Below are 14,802 nucleotides of genomic sequence, written 5' to 3' on the forward strand. Positions count from 1 at the left end.
TCCCACTGGAAATGAGGAGATATCACAAGGAAGCCATTGTGGAAACCAATTAAAATCACATAAAAGTAAATTCTAAATGTATTAAACAAATTTCATTGAAATACAGAATAAAAACAAAATGTATGCAAAACATACATGTAGAACTCAAAGAAATTTTACCTAGAACATTCAATAAATAAAAAACTGCTACCACCCCCAGAAGCTTCCTTTGTGACCTCTTTTACTCTTCATTCCCATCTAAATGTAGCTACTATTTGTACTTAAAACAAATTACTTTTTTCTATTCAGCGTTTTATAAAAGAAACCCCTAACAGGTAACTTCTGTGAGCTTCTTTCACTCAACATGATGTTGTGCATAATAGAAATTTATTCATTTTCGTTGATGTGTAGTGTTTAATTGGATGCATATGCTATTAGTCATTGTACAATTAATGGGCATATGCATTGTTTCCAGTTCGGGGGAAAAGATAAATACTGGTACCAACCTTTTCATATGTAATTTTTGCAGCTCATTTTTTTTCAAGAGTAGAATTGTTTCATAACAAGTGAGATGTACATTCACGTTATAAAATTATCCCACACAAAACTTCCAAAGTTACATTACTTTTATATACATATATTTATATATACATTTTATATATGTACATTTATATATATTTATATATAAATTTATATATATTTTTATATAAAAAATATATATATAGTTTGATGATTGCCAACAGGGCATGAGAGTTGCAATTGCTTCACAGCCTTGCTGAGACCTAGTATTTTTCATAGTTCTTATTTTGCCTTTTGGGTACATGAGTGGTTGGTTATACCTCATTGTGGCTTAAATGTTATACTGATAAATTTGTATAGCCTCTTTTAAGAGCATGTATTTTAGTTTTTCACCCATAGTTAAAATAGGACTGCCTGTATTTTTCTTATTGTAGGAGTGGTTTTTAAGTTCTGGATCTGTTATCCAGTCTGGTAGATACTAACCGCATGTGGCCATCAAGCAATTGAAATGTAGCTAGTCAGAATTGAGATGTTTCCCATCATATTTCTATTAGTGCTGTTCTTGAAAAAAAAAATGGTCAAGTACATGTTTATAGATATTTTCTCCCACTTGTGTGATTTTCATTTTTACTCTTAATGGTTTCTTTTGCTCAAAATCTATAACTTCAAAGACATCCAATGTTTTGCTCTGTTTCTTTATAATTATTGCTTTTGGTATTCAAACAACTGTGTACTCAAGAACATAAAAATATTTTACCATTTAATCTTCTAGAGGCTTTCTTGTCTGTCTTTCCCATTTATGTCCATGAATTCACCTGGAAGTGACTTCTTGTTTTTATGTGAACTTGAAATCAAAATTACTTTGATAATTGTTTTTTAAAGATAATTATAGATTTACATAGAATTATAAGAAATAAGATTCTGTGTATCCTTAAAACATTATTGCAAAACTACAGTATAATATCACAAACAGGATATAGAACACCTCTGTCACCACAGGGATCTCTCATTTCCCTTTTAGAATCATCCCCTTCCTTCTTACCTCCACCCAGATACCCCTAACGCTTGGCAACCACTAACCAAATCTCTATTGCTATAATTGGTTATTTAAAGAAGTCATAGAAATGGAATCATACAATATGTCAACTTTAGGATTGGCTTTTCTCACTCAGCAAAATTCTCCAGAGGATGATCCAGGTTATATAAATATATAAACCTATACATTTATAAGGGTTTTTATGTGAACCTAAGATTTCATGCCCAATAAATGCTACAATTGCCAAGTCATATGGTAATTGTGAGTTTGTTTTTAAAGAAGGAGCCAAACTATTTTCTAAAGTAATCCTACCATTTGATATTCCACCAGTAATATATGAATGATCAAGTTTCTCCACATCATTGCTAACATTATTACTATTTTTATGTGAGCCATTTTGATAGGTGTGCAGATATCTTATCATGATTTTAACTTATAATTTATTTTTTAAAGCTGTAGTTAATGATGTTAAATATCTTTTCATGTGCTTCTTTGAAATCTGTATATCCTCTGGTAAACTGTTTTGCCCGTTTTTAATATTTTTTATTATTGAGTTATATATATGTTCTTGATATTAGGGTTTTCTAGAAAAACAACCAATATAATGTGTATATATACATATGAGCATCTAGATGCATATTTTGAGGAATTAGTTCACATAATTATAGAAACTAAGAAGCCCTAAAATCTGTAAGGTGAGTTGGAAATTTGTAGACCAGGAAAGTCAATGGTGCAATTCCAATCCCAAGGCTAGCAGGCTCTATACCTGAATAAACCAAATATTTTAGATGAAGTCCTAAAGGAAAACAAAAAAAAGACAGTGTCTGTTTGATGACAGCCAGGCAGGAGAAATTCTCTTATGAGGAAGGGTCAGGCTTTTTGTTCTTTTCAGGCCTTCAGCTTATTAGATGAAATCCCCCTTGGTATGAAGCAAAATCTGCTTTATTCAATCTACCAATTTAAATGTTAATCTCATCCAAAAACATTCTCACAGAAATACCCAGAATAATGTTTGGCCAAATATTGGAGCACACCATGGCCCAAATAGTCAGCATATAAAATTAACTATCATACTTGCCCTTTGTTAGATATGTGGTTTGCAAATATTATCCTCCAGTCTGTAGCTTGCAGTTTTATCATCTTAAGAGTTTTGATTCTATTTTAATTGGAGAGAGATCTTTTTTTTTTTTTTTTTTTTTAATTGGAGAGATATCTTGATCAGTGTTTCCTCTTAGGATCATGCTTTTGGTGTCAGGTCTGGGTTGTAGGAGTCTCTCTTATATTTTGGATATTAACTCCTTATCAGATAGAGATTGCCAATATATTGCTCCCATTCCACAGGTCACTTTTTAATTTTATCAATCATTTCTTCTGTTGTGCAGAAGTTTTTCGTTTGATGTAGTCTCACTTGTTTTTTATTCTGTTACTTTTGGTGCCATATCCATAAAATCATTGCTAAAATCAATGTCAACAAAAATTTCTTGTGTTCCTCTAGGGATTTTACAGTTTCAGATCTCTTAACTGTTTAATTTGAGTTAATTTTTGTGAATGGTACAAGGTAAGTATCATTCTCTGGCATGTAAATATCCAGTTCTCTCAACACAACACTCTAGTGAAGAGATAGATTTTCTTCATTGAGTATTTTTGTCTCCCTTGTCAATTAAGAGTTGATCAAATACACATGGATTTATTTCTGTGCTCTCCGGTCTGTTCCATTTGCTCTGTCTGTGCGTCTGTTTTTCTATCCATACCACATTGTTTAGATTACTCTAGCTTTGTAATATAGTTTGAAATCAGGAATTGTATGCCTCCAGCTTTGTTCTTTCTCAATTATTTTGGCTTTTTGGCTATTTGGGCATTTTGTGGTTCCGTGTAAATGTTAGGATTGTTTTTATATTTTCCTTTGAAAAATGCCCCTGGAATCCTAACAAGTATTGCCTAGCATCTACGATGGCTTTTGGTAATACGCACATTTTAATATTAAGTACATGAACATGGATATTGTTCCATTTGGTTGCATTGTCTTCAAATTCTTTCATTATTGTCTTAGAGTTTTCACTCTATGGGTATTTCTTTTCCTTGGTTAAATTTATTCATAAATGTTTTATTGTTTTTGGTGCTATTATATACCAGATTCCTTTCTTTCTTTTCCTGATATCATGTTACTGTACAGAAACACAATTGATATTTGTGTTTTGATTTTTGTATCCTACAACTTTACTGAGTTTGTTGATCAGTTCTAACAAGTTTTTTTTTGGTTTTTTTTTTTTTTTTTTTTTTTTTTTTTTTTTTTTTTTTTTTTTTTTTTTTGTGGAGTCTTTATGATTTTCTCTTTGTGTATATACATATGACCGTGCCATCCACAATAGCTTTTCAGTTTGGATGCCTCTTATATCTTTTGCCTGCTCAATAGGTCTGGCTAGGACTTCTAGAACTAGGTTTCATAGGAGTGGAAAGAGTGAGCGCTCTTATTCCTGATTTTCAAGGAAAAGCTTTCAGCCTTCTACCATGGAGTCTGATGTTGGCTGTGGGCTTGTGATTTTTATGGGCCTTTATCATGTCATGTTACATTCCCACTACACCTAATTTATTGAGTTTTTATCATAGTTGAATTTTGTCAAATGCCTTTTCTAGATCCGTTGAGATAATCATATGATTTTTATTTTTCATTCTGTGATATCACAGGAATTGATTTACATGTGTTGAATAATCCTTTCATCATCGGGATTGATGGTATGTGATAATGGTTCTTGATCCTTTTAATGTGCTGTTGAATTTGATTTGATAGTATTTTGTTGGAAAATTTTATTTCTATTTTAGTCAGAATATTGATATATAGTTATCTTGTAATATGCTTCTCTGGCTTTGGTATCAGGGTAATGCTGACCATGTAAAATGAGATTGGGAGTATTCCTTCCTCTTCAATTTTTTTTTTAAGAGTTTAAGAAGAATTTGCATTAATTCTTTAAATGTTTGACAGAATTTACCAGTGACCACATCTGATGATGGACTTCTTTTGTTAGGAAATTTCTAAAAACGAATTCAGTCTTATTACTGGTCTGTTCAGATTTTGATTTCTTCATGATTCAGACTTGGTGTATGTTTCTAGGAGTTTATCCATTTCTTTTAGGTCAATTTGTTGGCATATTATTCATAGTAGTCTCATGATTATTTGTATTTCTGTAGTATCAATTGCAATGTCTGCTCTTGTACTTAAAATTTTATTTACTTGGGTCCTCTTTCTTCTTGGTTAGTCTAGCTAACTGCCAATTTCTCTCTTCAAAGAACAGATTATTTAAGTCTTCTGTTTTTGTATTCATTTATTTCTCATCTAACTTTTATTTCCCTTTTGCTAAATTTGTGCTTAGTTTGTTATTTTTCTAGATCGTTACGATATAAAATTAGATTGTGCATTTTAGATCTTTTCCTTGATGTAAGCATTTGTTAGTATAAATTGCTCTCTTAGACTGCCTTGCTGTGTCCCATAATTTTTGATATATTGTTTCCATTATTTTCTCCATGCATATATTTTATTTTCCATTTGATTACTTCTTTGATCCATCAATTAATAGTGTTTACTTTTCATATATTTGTGTATTTTCTTGATTTTCCCATGTTTGCAATTTCTAGTTTCATACCTTTCTGAGAAAAGATACTTGGCTATTTCTACCTTCTTTAATTGGTAAAGTCTTGTGGGCTAACATATGTTCTATCCTAGAAAACATTTCATGTGTGCTTGAGAAGAATGTGTTGCTGGATATAATGTCCTCTATATGTCTGTTCAGTCCATTTGGTCTATGGTGGTGCTCACATTTTCTTTTCCCTTATTGATGCTTTGAATGTTCTGTTGACTGTTGAGAATGTGGGGGTATTAGAGTCCCAACTATTATTGTATTTATGATTATTTCTCCTTTTAGTTCTGTTAATATTTTTTTTATATTTTTAGGTGCTCTGATGTTGGGTGCAGAAATATCTACAATTGTTAGATCTTCTTGATGGATTGACCTTTCTATTATATAATGCCTTTGTATAATTACATAATTTCTATAATTTTATATAATATGCAATTTACATATCTCCATAATTTTATATAATCTCCATAATATAATTTCTATACTTTTATATAACTATATAATGCTTGGATAAAGTCTATACTTAATAGTTGGACAGGGCTGCTGGCTTGGTTCCCTTTCTAAGAGTAGCTATAAGATGCTCTATGGCTGCTCATGTTCTCTGGCTAGACTTCCTGGTCAGGTGTAACTAGAGGTTATACTCAGAAGTTGAGGGTTGCAAATTTACTCTCTTGCCAGGGGTGGGGCTGTAGAATAGGCTCTAAAGCTGATAAGGCTTTTTGGGTGGGACCCCAAATCAGGCAAAACTTCCAGTTGGACTCCCTGGCCAAATGGGGGTCATCAGCTCAGCATTGCTGATGGTTCTATCTATGGGCTACGGCATCTGCTCTTCTGTAAGCAAGAATGCAGTCTGGCAAATTCTGAGCACTGGTTGCCGTAATCCCCAACCCTCTCCCCTACTAGTGTCTGACCTCTGGTGGTCAAACCCCACAAGATGCCCCATTGATCCTCGTGAGGTGCAACCCATGTGGAAGTGCCCTGCAATGTTAGAGAGCTGGATGTACGCCTTAGACCCTCCTTTTCTTACTAGAGAAACCATAGGCCTGAAGCCCTTGGTATGGCATGGTGCCAGCCTGAGGGAAGGGTGATATAAATCAGATGGTTGTCACTCTTCCTACCCTTCTACCGCAGTTCTTGATTTCTCTGGTTCAGGGAGGTGCTTCAACTTAACCCTCAATCGTGGAATTTTCACAATGGTGTCTTATCTACAAGTAGTTGCTAACTGGTCGTCTTGGGAGGGATACTGAAGTTGGGAATCACCCATGTTGCCAAGTATGATGACTTTACTTTTTGAATTTTCTTCTTTAATGTGTTTATGTGATAGATTAGATTGACTTTTTAATATTTAATATTTTAGAGAGGGTGGAGCATTGGAGTAGGTGGAGGCAAAGGGAGAAGACAGAATTTCAAGCAGACTCCCCGATGAGCATAAAACTGAAGATTGGGCCCCTGGTCAAAACCAAGAGTCAGATGCTTAACCATCTGCACCATCCAGATGCCCCCAAAACTGGTCTATCTTCTGTAAGTTGTCAAATGTCTATGCATAAGGTTGCTGATAATAGCTTCTTTTTACTACCTTTCTGAGGTCTACAGAGTTTGTAGTGACACTGTTTCATTCCTCATAATTGCTAATAGACATTTTCTTATTTTCCCTTGCCAATATTTCTAGAGATTTGCCAATTTTATCTTTTCAATGAACCAACTCTTCATCATTGATTTTTACTGTTTTGTTTTTTTTTCCTATTTTCAATGTCATTGATTTTTGTTCTTTCATTCCCTCTGCTTGTTTTGAGGTTTTGCTTAGATTTGGCTCTTTTTCTAGATTCTTGAAGTAGGAGCTTAGTTTATTGATTTTAGATTTTTTCTCTTATATGTGCATTCAGTGCTATAAATATCACTCTAGTGTTTTAGCTAGGTGTTTTCATTTTTCATTTACTTCAATCTCTCTATATTTTAATTTTTTCATTTAAGTTCTAGTTAACATGTAGAGTAGTAGTAGTTTCAGATGTACAATATAGTGATTCGGCACTTCCATATAATACCCAGTGCTCATCACAGGTGCTCTTCTTCATCCCATCATCTATTTAACCCCTTCCCCCACCCAAGTCCCCTCTGGTAACCATCAGTTTGTTCTCAAGGGTCTGTTTTCTGAGTGTGTCCCTCTTTTATTTCCCTTTGCTCATTTGTTTAAATTCTACAAATGAGTAAAATCATATGGTATTTGTCTTTCTCTGACTTCATTTAGCATAATACTCTCTAGCTTCATATGTCATTGCAAATGACAAGATTTCATTCTTTTTTTATGGCTGAGCTATATTCTGTTGTACATATATGCCACATCTTACTCCATTCTTCTATTTATGGACATTTGGGCTGCTTCCATAATTTGACTATTGGAGATAATGCTGCAGTAAACATCAGGGTGCAGGCATCCCTTTCAATAGTGTTTCTGTATTCTTTGGGTAAATAACTAGTAGTTCATTGCTAGATTGTATAGTAGATCTATTTTTAAAAGATTTTATTTATTCATGAGAGACACAGAGAGAAGGGCAGAGACACAGGCAGAGGGAGAAGCAGGCTCCATGCATGGAGCCCGACGTGGGACTCGATCCCGGGTCTCCAGGATCAGGCCCTGGGCTGAAGGTGGCAATAAACAGCTGAGCCCCCGGACTACCCATAGTAGATCTATTTTTAACTTTTTGAGTAACCTCCATACTGGGTTCCAGAGTTTGCATTCCAACCAACAGTGCAAGAGGATTGCTCTATCTCCACATTCTCACCAACACCTGTTGTTTCCTGTGTTGTTGATTTTAGCCATTCTGACAGATGTCAGGTGATATCTCATTGTAGTTTTGATTTGCATTTCCCTGATGATCACTGATGTTAAGCCTCTTTTCATGTGTCCATTGGCCATCTGTATGTCTTCTTTGGAAAAATATCTATTCATGTCTTGTGCCCATTTTTAATTATGTAGTATTGAGTTTTATCAGTTTTTTATCAGTTTTTTAATAGATTTTTTTAATCAGATATGTCACTTGCAAATCTCTTCTCTCATTCCGTAGGCTGCCTTTAAGTTTTGCTGATTGTTTCCTTTACTATGCAGCTTTTTAATTTTGATGTAGTCTCAATAGTTTTGTTGTTGTTCCCCTTGCCTCAGGAGACTGATCTATTAAGAAGTTGCTATAGCTAATATCAAGGAGGTTAGCACCTGTATTCTCCTCTAAGATTTTGATGGTTTCAAGTCTCATATTTAGGACTTTAATTCATTTTTAGCTTATTTTTGTGTATAGTGTAAGAAAGAAACATCCCCTTTGCATGTTGCTGTCTGGGTTTTTCCATTGGCGTTTGTTGAAGAGACATTTTTTTTTTCCATTGGATATTCTTTCCTGCTTTGTCAAAGATTAGTTGACCATATAATGATGGACTCATTACTGGGCTTTCTGCTCTGCTCCATTGATCTATGTGTTTATTTTTGTGCCAGTGTCATAGTGTTTTAATTACTACAGCTTCATAATATAATGTGAAGTCTGGAATTGTGATGCCTCTAGCTTTTTCTTTTTCAAGGTTGCTTTGGCCATTCATTCTTTTGTGGGTCCATATAAATTTTAGGATTTTTTTGTTTTAGCTCTGTGAAAAATGCTGTTCATATTTTGATAGATATTGTTAAAATGTGTATACTACCCAAAGCAATCTACATATTTGATAGATTGTATTAAATATGTAGATTGCTTTGGGTAGTATACACATTTTAACAATATTTTTCCAATCTACAAGCATGGAAGATCTTTCCGTTTCTTTGTGTCCTCTTCAATAGCTTTCACTAGTGTTTTGTAGTTTAGAGAGTATACATCTTTCATCTCTTCGGTTAGGGCTATTCCTAGGTATCTTATTGTTTTCAGTGCGATTGTAAATGGGATGGATTGCTTAATTTCTGTTTCTTCATTACAGTTGTATAGAAATGCAACAGATTTTTGTATGTTGAGATTGTATCCTGAGACTTCACTGAATTTATCAGTTCTAGCAGTTTTTGGATGAAGTCTTTTGGGTTTTCTATATGTATAGTATCATGTCATCTGCAAATAGTAAAAGTTTTACTTCTTGCTGATTTCGATGCCTTTTCTTTCTTTTTGTTATCTGGCTAGGACTTACAGTACTATGTCGTATAAAAGTAGTAAGAGTGGACATCCCTGTTTTCTTCCTGACTGTAGAACAAAAGCTCTATTTTCCTAAGGATGATATTAGCAGTGGGTTTTTCAACTATGGCCTTTATTATGTTGAGGTATGTTCCCTCTAAATCTACTTTGTTGAGGTTTTTTTTTATCATGATTGGATGTTGTACTTGGTTAGATGCTTTTCCTGTGTCTATTGAAATGATCATATGGTTCTTTTGCTTTCTTTTATTAATGTGATGCATCACATTGATTTGTGAATATTGAACCACCCTTGCAACCCAGGTATAAATCCCATTTAACTATGGTGAAACGATTTTTTAAATGTATTGTTAGCTTAGTTTGCTAGTATTTTGCGAATGCTTGCATCTATGTTCATCAGGGATATTGACCTATGATTCTCTTTTTTAGCGGTATTTTCATCTGGTTTTGTTATCACTTGCCTCATAGATTGAATTTTGAAGTTGTCCTTCCTCTCCTATTTTTTGAATAGTTTGAGAGTAGATATTAACTTTCCTTTAAATGTTTGGTAGAATTTTCCTGTGAAGCCATCTGGTCCTAGACTTTTGTTTGCTGGGATTTTTCTGATGCCTGATTCAGTTTCTTTGTATGTTATTGGTCTGTTCAGGTTTTCTGTTTCTTCCTGTTTTAATTTTGGTAGTTATTAGGTTTCAAGGAATTTATTCATTTCTTCCAGCTTATCCAAGTAGTTGGCATACAGTTCTTTTTTATAATTTTCTCTTAAAATTGTTTGTATTTCTCTAGTGTTGCTTATTTCTCCTCTCACTTGTGATTTATTGGAGTTCTTTCTCATTTTGATAAGTCTAGCTAGAGGTTTATCAATCTTATTAATTTTTTCAAAGAACCATCCCCTGGTTTCATTGATCTATTGCTTTTTTTTTTTTTTAGTTTCTCTATCCTTCATTTCTGCTCTGGTCTTAATTATTTTCTTCCTTCTGCTGGATTTAGGCTTTATTCTTTTTCTGGTTCCCTTAAGTATAAGGTTATGTTGTTTATTTGAGCTTTTTCTTCTTGAGGTAGGTCTGTTTTGCTGTATATTTCCCACTTAGAATGACTTTTGCTGCTTCCTGAAGGTTTTGGACCATTGTGTTTTCATTTATTCCCTGTAATTTTTTTTCTTTAAAGATTTTATTTTATTTATTGACTCATGAGAGACACAGAGAGAAAGGCAGAGACCTAGGCAGAGGGAGAAGCAGGCTCCCCACAGGGAGTCCCATGTAGGACTCAATCCCAGACCCACATCATGCCCCCAACTGAAGGCAGACATTCAACCCCTGAGCCATCCAGGTGCCCCCATTCCCTGTAATTTTTTTTAATTTCTCCTTGGATTCCTTTTATTTCTTCTTGGATTTCTAGATTTATCCACCCATTGTTTATTAGCATTTTATTTAACATCCATGTATTTGTGGTCTTTCCAGATTTTTTTTTTTTTTTTTTTTTTTTTTTTTTTTTTTGTGGTTGACTTCTGACCACAACACTATTAACTAGAAAAGGTGCATGGTATGACTTAAGTGTTTTTGTATTTGTTGAGGACTGTTTTGTGACCTAATATGTGATCTATTCTGGAGAATGTTCCATGTGCCCTTAAAAAGAATGTGTAGTTTGTTGTTTTAGGAGGGCATATATCTGTTAAGTCCATCTGGTCCAGTGTGTCATTCAAAGCCATTGTTTCCTTGCTGACGTTCTTTCGATATCTGTCCATTGATATGAGATGCTAAAGTCCCCTATTATTGCATTTTCATCAATGAATTCCTTTGTGTTTGTTATTGTTTGCTATATTTGGGTGTTCCAATGTTGGATGCATATTTACATCTTGTTGGATTGTTCTTTTTATGATTATACAGTGTCCTTCTTGGTCTCTTGTTAGTCTGTTTTTTAAAGTCTGTTTTGTGTGATAGGAGTATTGCTATTCTGGCTTACTTTAGACATCATTTGCATGCTAAATATTACTCCATCCCCTCACTTTCAGTCTGCAGGTATCTTTAGGTCTAAAGTGGGTCTCTTGTAGGCAGCATATAGTTGGGTCTTATTTATTTATTTATTTATTTATTTTAATTTTTATTTATTTATGATGGGGGGGGGCAGAGACACAGGCGGAGGGAGAAGCAGGCTCCATGCACTGGGAGCCTGACATGGGATTCGATCCTGGGTCTCCAGGATCATGCCCTGGGCCAAAGGCAGGCGCTAAACCGCTGCGCCACCCAGGGATCCCTAGTTGGGTCTTTTTTTAATCCTTTCCACTACCCTAAGTCTTTAATTGCAGCATTTAGTCCATTACATTCAAATTAATTATTGATGCTTTGTGGTTGTTTCTGGAGTTTTTTTTTTTTTTTTCTGACCCTTTTATAAAATCTTTGTCAGATAATTGTAATATCTTGTCATCTTTGCATTGGCATCTATTGATGATATTTTCTAGTAAATCTGACCTTTTTCTGCATCTTGGTATAATTATTTTCAATTGAAACCTGAATAGTTTGGGTTGTTGAGGCTTTAAATACAATTAAAACCTTCTGGTAGCTGGTACCACTCAAGCAGTGGAAGATAGCCTCCACTTTATTGAGTATGGAAGTTCATGTTTTCTACTAGGCCGCCATTAACACCCAACATGATGTATCACTCACTGCTGGGAGAAGTGGGAGTTTGTATTTTCTACTAGCTCTCCATGCCTCTCTGGCTGAAAGTGGTATTAGTGCCTCATTATTTCCCCAGTGCGACATCTACTGACAGACAGGGGCATGGCATTTTTAACTGTTGTGTGTGGTTAGTCTTAACCCTCCAGTAAGTCTCCTCTTGAGAGTACTCCAGTGAAAGGAGTGGAGAAGTTCATTATTGCAGGGTATAGATGAAGTCCAATTTCTCTATTACGCTACATTCACTTATTTGTGCTAGTATTCTGTTATTATTGTTACTGTTTTAATCTAAGTATCATAGTATCTACAGTTTACATTTTCCCAGTCTTCATACTTTTATTTTTCATTATTTACTGAAATGATATGATGTTGGGTAGTAGAGAGTAGATACCTGGTATTTTTGCTATACTTACTTTTTGATTAGTATAGTATTAGAATTTTTTTCATAGATGATCATTATCAAAATGAAGTAGTTTCATTTTAGCCCTGGTTTGATGAGCGATTTTGTCATAAGTGGGATTGTCAAAAGCTATTACTTGATCTAAGGAGATAATCACATGTATTTCCATTTATCTTGTTGGTACTTACATCAATTCACTTTTCTAATCTTAACTTGAATTAAAATCTCTTTTGTTATGATATAGTATCCTTTTTATATTTTCCTAAATTTAACATTTTTGAAAAGATTTGAGAGAGATCTTTGAGGTAAGGTGGGCCAGAGGCAGAGGGAGAGAGAAACTTTAGCAGACTCCATGCTAAATGTGGAGCCTGATATAGGGCTGGATCTCATTTTAACATTTTTATAAGACTTTTATAGCCTATGTTCATGAGAGAAATTGGTCTATAATTTTTAAATGCATTTGTCATATATTGGTAACATGATTAAGCTAGTCTCATAAAATAGGAAATTTTGTTCACTTATTTTCTGAAAGATTATCAATTTTGAGAGAGTGGCATGATTTCTTTATGAAGTACTTTTACTGGTACATTCAGTCAGTTATCTGTTCCTAGAACTTGCTTTGTTGGGAATATTTAGGATTATGAAAATGATTTTTAATATGTGTACTGTTTAAATTTTGTATTTGATCTGGCCAGTTTTCTTAAGAACTTTTCAGATTTCACCTAACTTATTTATTGCCATAATTATTAACTTTGCTTTATGGGTATGTCATACTCTAGTAGTAGTTTTTTGTTTTTTTTTTTTTTCCATTCCTGTTATTGGTAATTTGTGTTTTCTCATGTTTTTGATCAATCTAGCTACAAATTTATCAATTTTAATAATTTCCTATTTGAAGATTCATGGATTAATTTTATGGCTAAACTCTCAGAAAATAGATTTCCTGGGCTTAGTATAATAAAACTAAATATTAAAGGAAATGACTGGACTGACTATAATATAGTACATTCTGTATGATAGATCTCTGTCATACATAGAGACTATAACCAAACTGACTTGGTTCAATTGTTCAGTTAATGGGATTTGTATTTTTCTATTCTCAGTGCCTTGTATGCCCTTTTGACTTGTTAATGACAAGGCAGCAAAATACATTTGGGAATCTTCTACTGAATTCTCCTCTCCCACCTGGCTTCCCTTTGAGCATCTTTTGCCCAGCAATCCTTGCTTACCCAGTCAATCTTCTTTTTTATTTACTTATCACTCTTGGTACTTTTTGAATTCTTTGTCCATGCATATAATCACCACTACTTCAAAAATTAGAATTGTACAAAGATCTGTGTCTTTCACAAATCAAGCATTGCCAAACATTATCGTTAAACAAAAACACAAAGGCATGGCATCTAGGTAGTCATGGAAGAAAGATGACAATTTAAAAGCAGCATTTTAGCATTGTTAGCAAATCATGTCATAATAATAAAAATGCTAGGTGCACATAAACTTTTGTATACAGGAAATCAATTGTGGATTTAAAGCCTGTCATTAAAACTAAAACTGCCAATGATCAATAATGATCATATAATGAATTCATGGCTTGCCATGGCTTTGACATTTGGAACTACAGAATAATTTATAGATGGTGTGTCACTTAAATAAGACAGTTTCTGGATATATTACAAAGTAAATGAACAAGAAAGAATTTGTAGCTGTAACTATTTTTTAATTCAGTTAAAGTTTTTAAGTCACTCAGATTAATACTTTGCTTATGCAACATAATTGTGTGTGCAAATGGATGCAGGTCTAAATGATTTGAAGATATTTAAAATAAGGATATATCATAAGAATAAGGAAAATTTATTAAAATTTCAGAAATTAAGTATGAATAGAAGAGTTGTGGCCCAGAGACTTCAATCTTATGGGCAGCTCTTCTTCCTGACTGCTAGGTCACTCTTTCATCCAGTAGCACAATGTACAACAAGTCTCACTCCCTCCAGAATTCTCTAGTAATGATTGATGTTTTCTTGATACTAATAGTTGCTATCTTGGTTCATTGTAGCCTCAGTGGTAGGAATCTTGTAATCAACAAGATTTTAAGCTTCTTAACGGTAGGGGGAAATGGAGCTGACATATTTAATGAATGTCTCTGTGTTGAGCAACTTCTATAAACTTCTATAAAACACTTCATTTTCAGTGCAGCATCATCACTATAGAAGGTAGGTTAAAATGGAAACTTATGGGCATCTCCAGAAAAGACAACTATGAAGTACATGCAAGGTGCAGTGAATTATTCTCTAGGAAGATGATATAGGTAGAGTGTGGAAAGTAAGAACTTTGTAGCTAGAAGAAACTGGCTCTTGTTTTTAACTGTTACAAATTGTGTTATTTTGGGATCTATTTGAACTATATGAACTGCCATTTTTAT

At 33.8% G+C, this 14,802-nt stretch overlaps 2 long non-coding RNA genes across 10 annotated transcripts in view; one reads left to right on the forward strand and one right to left on the reverse strand.

The window, feature by feature from the left end:
- Nucleotides 1-14,802, forward strand: part of LOC144300369 (uncharacterized) — a 165,671-nt gene that overhangs the window by 54,301 nt on the left and 96,568 nt on the right. The window lies entirely within an intron of this gene.
- Nucleotides 1-14,802, reverse strand: part of LOC144300368 (uncharacterized) — a 112,570-nt gene that overhangs the window by 1,421 nt on the left and 96,347 nt on the right. The window lies entirely within an intron of this gene.

The sequence above is a fragment of the Canis aureus genome, chromosome 28 (genome assembly GCF_053574225.1).
Source record: "Canis aureus isolate CA01 chromosome 28, VMU_Caureus_v.1.0, whole genome shotgun sequence".
NCBI lineage: Eukaryota > Metazoa > Chordata > Mammalia > Carnivora > Canidae > Canis > Canis aureus.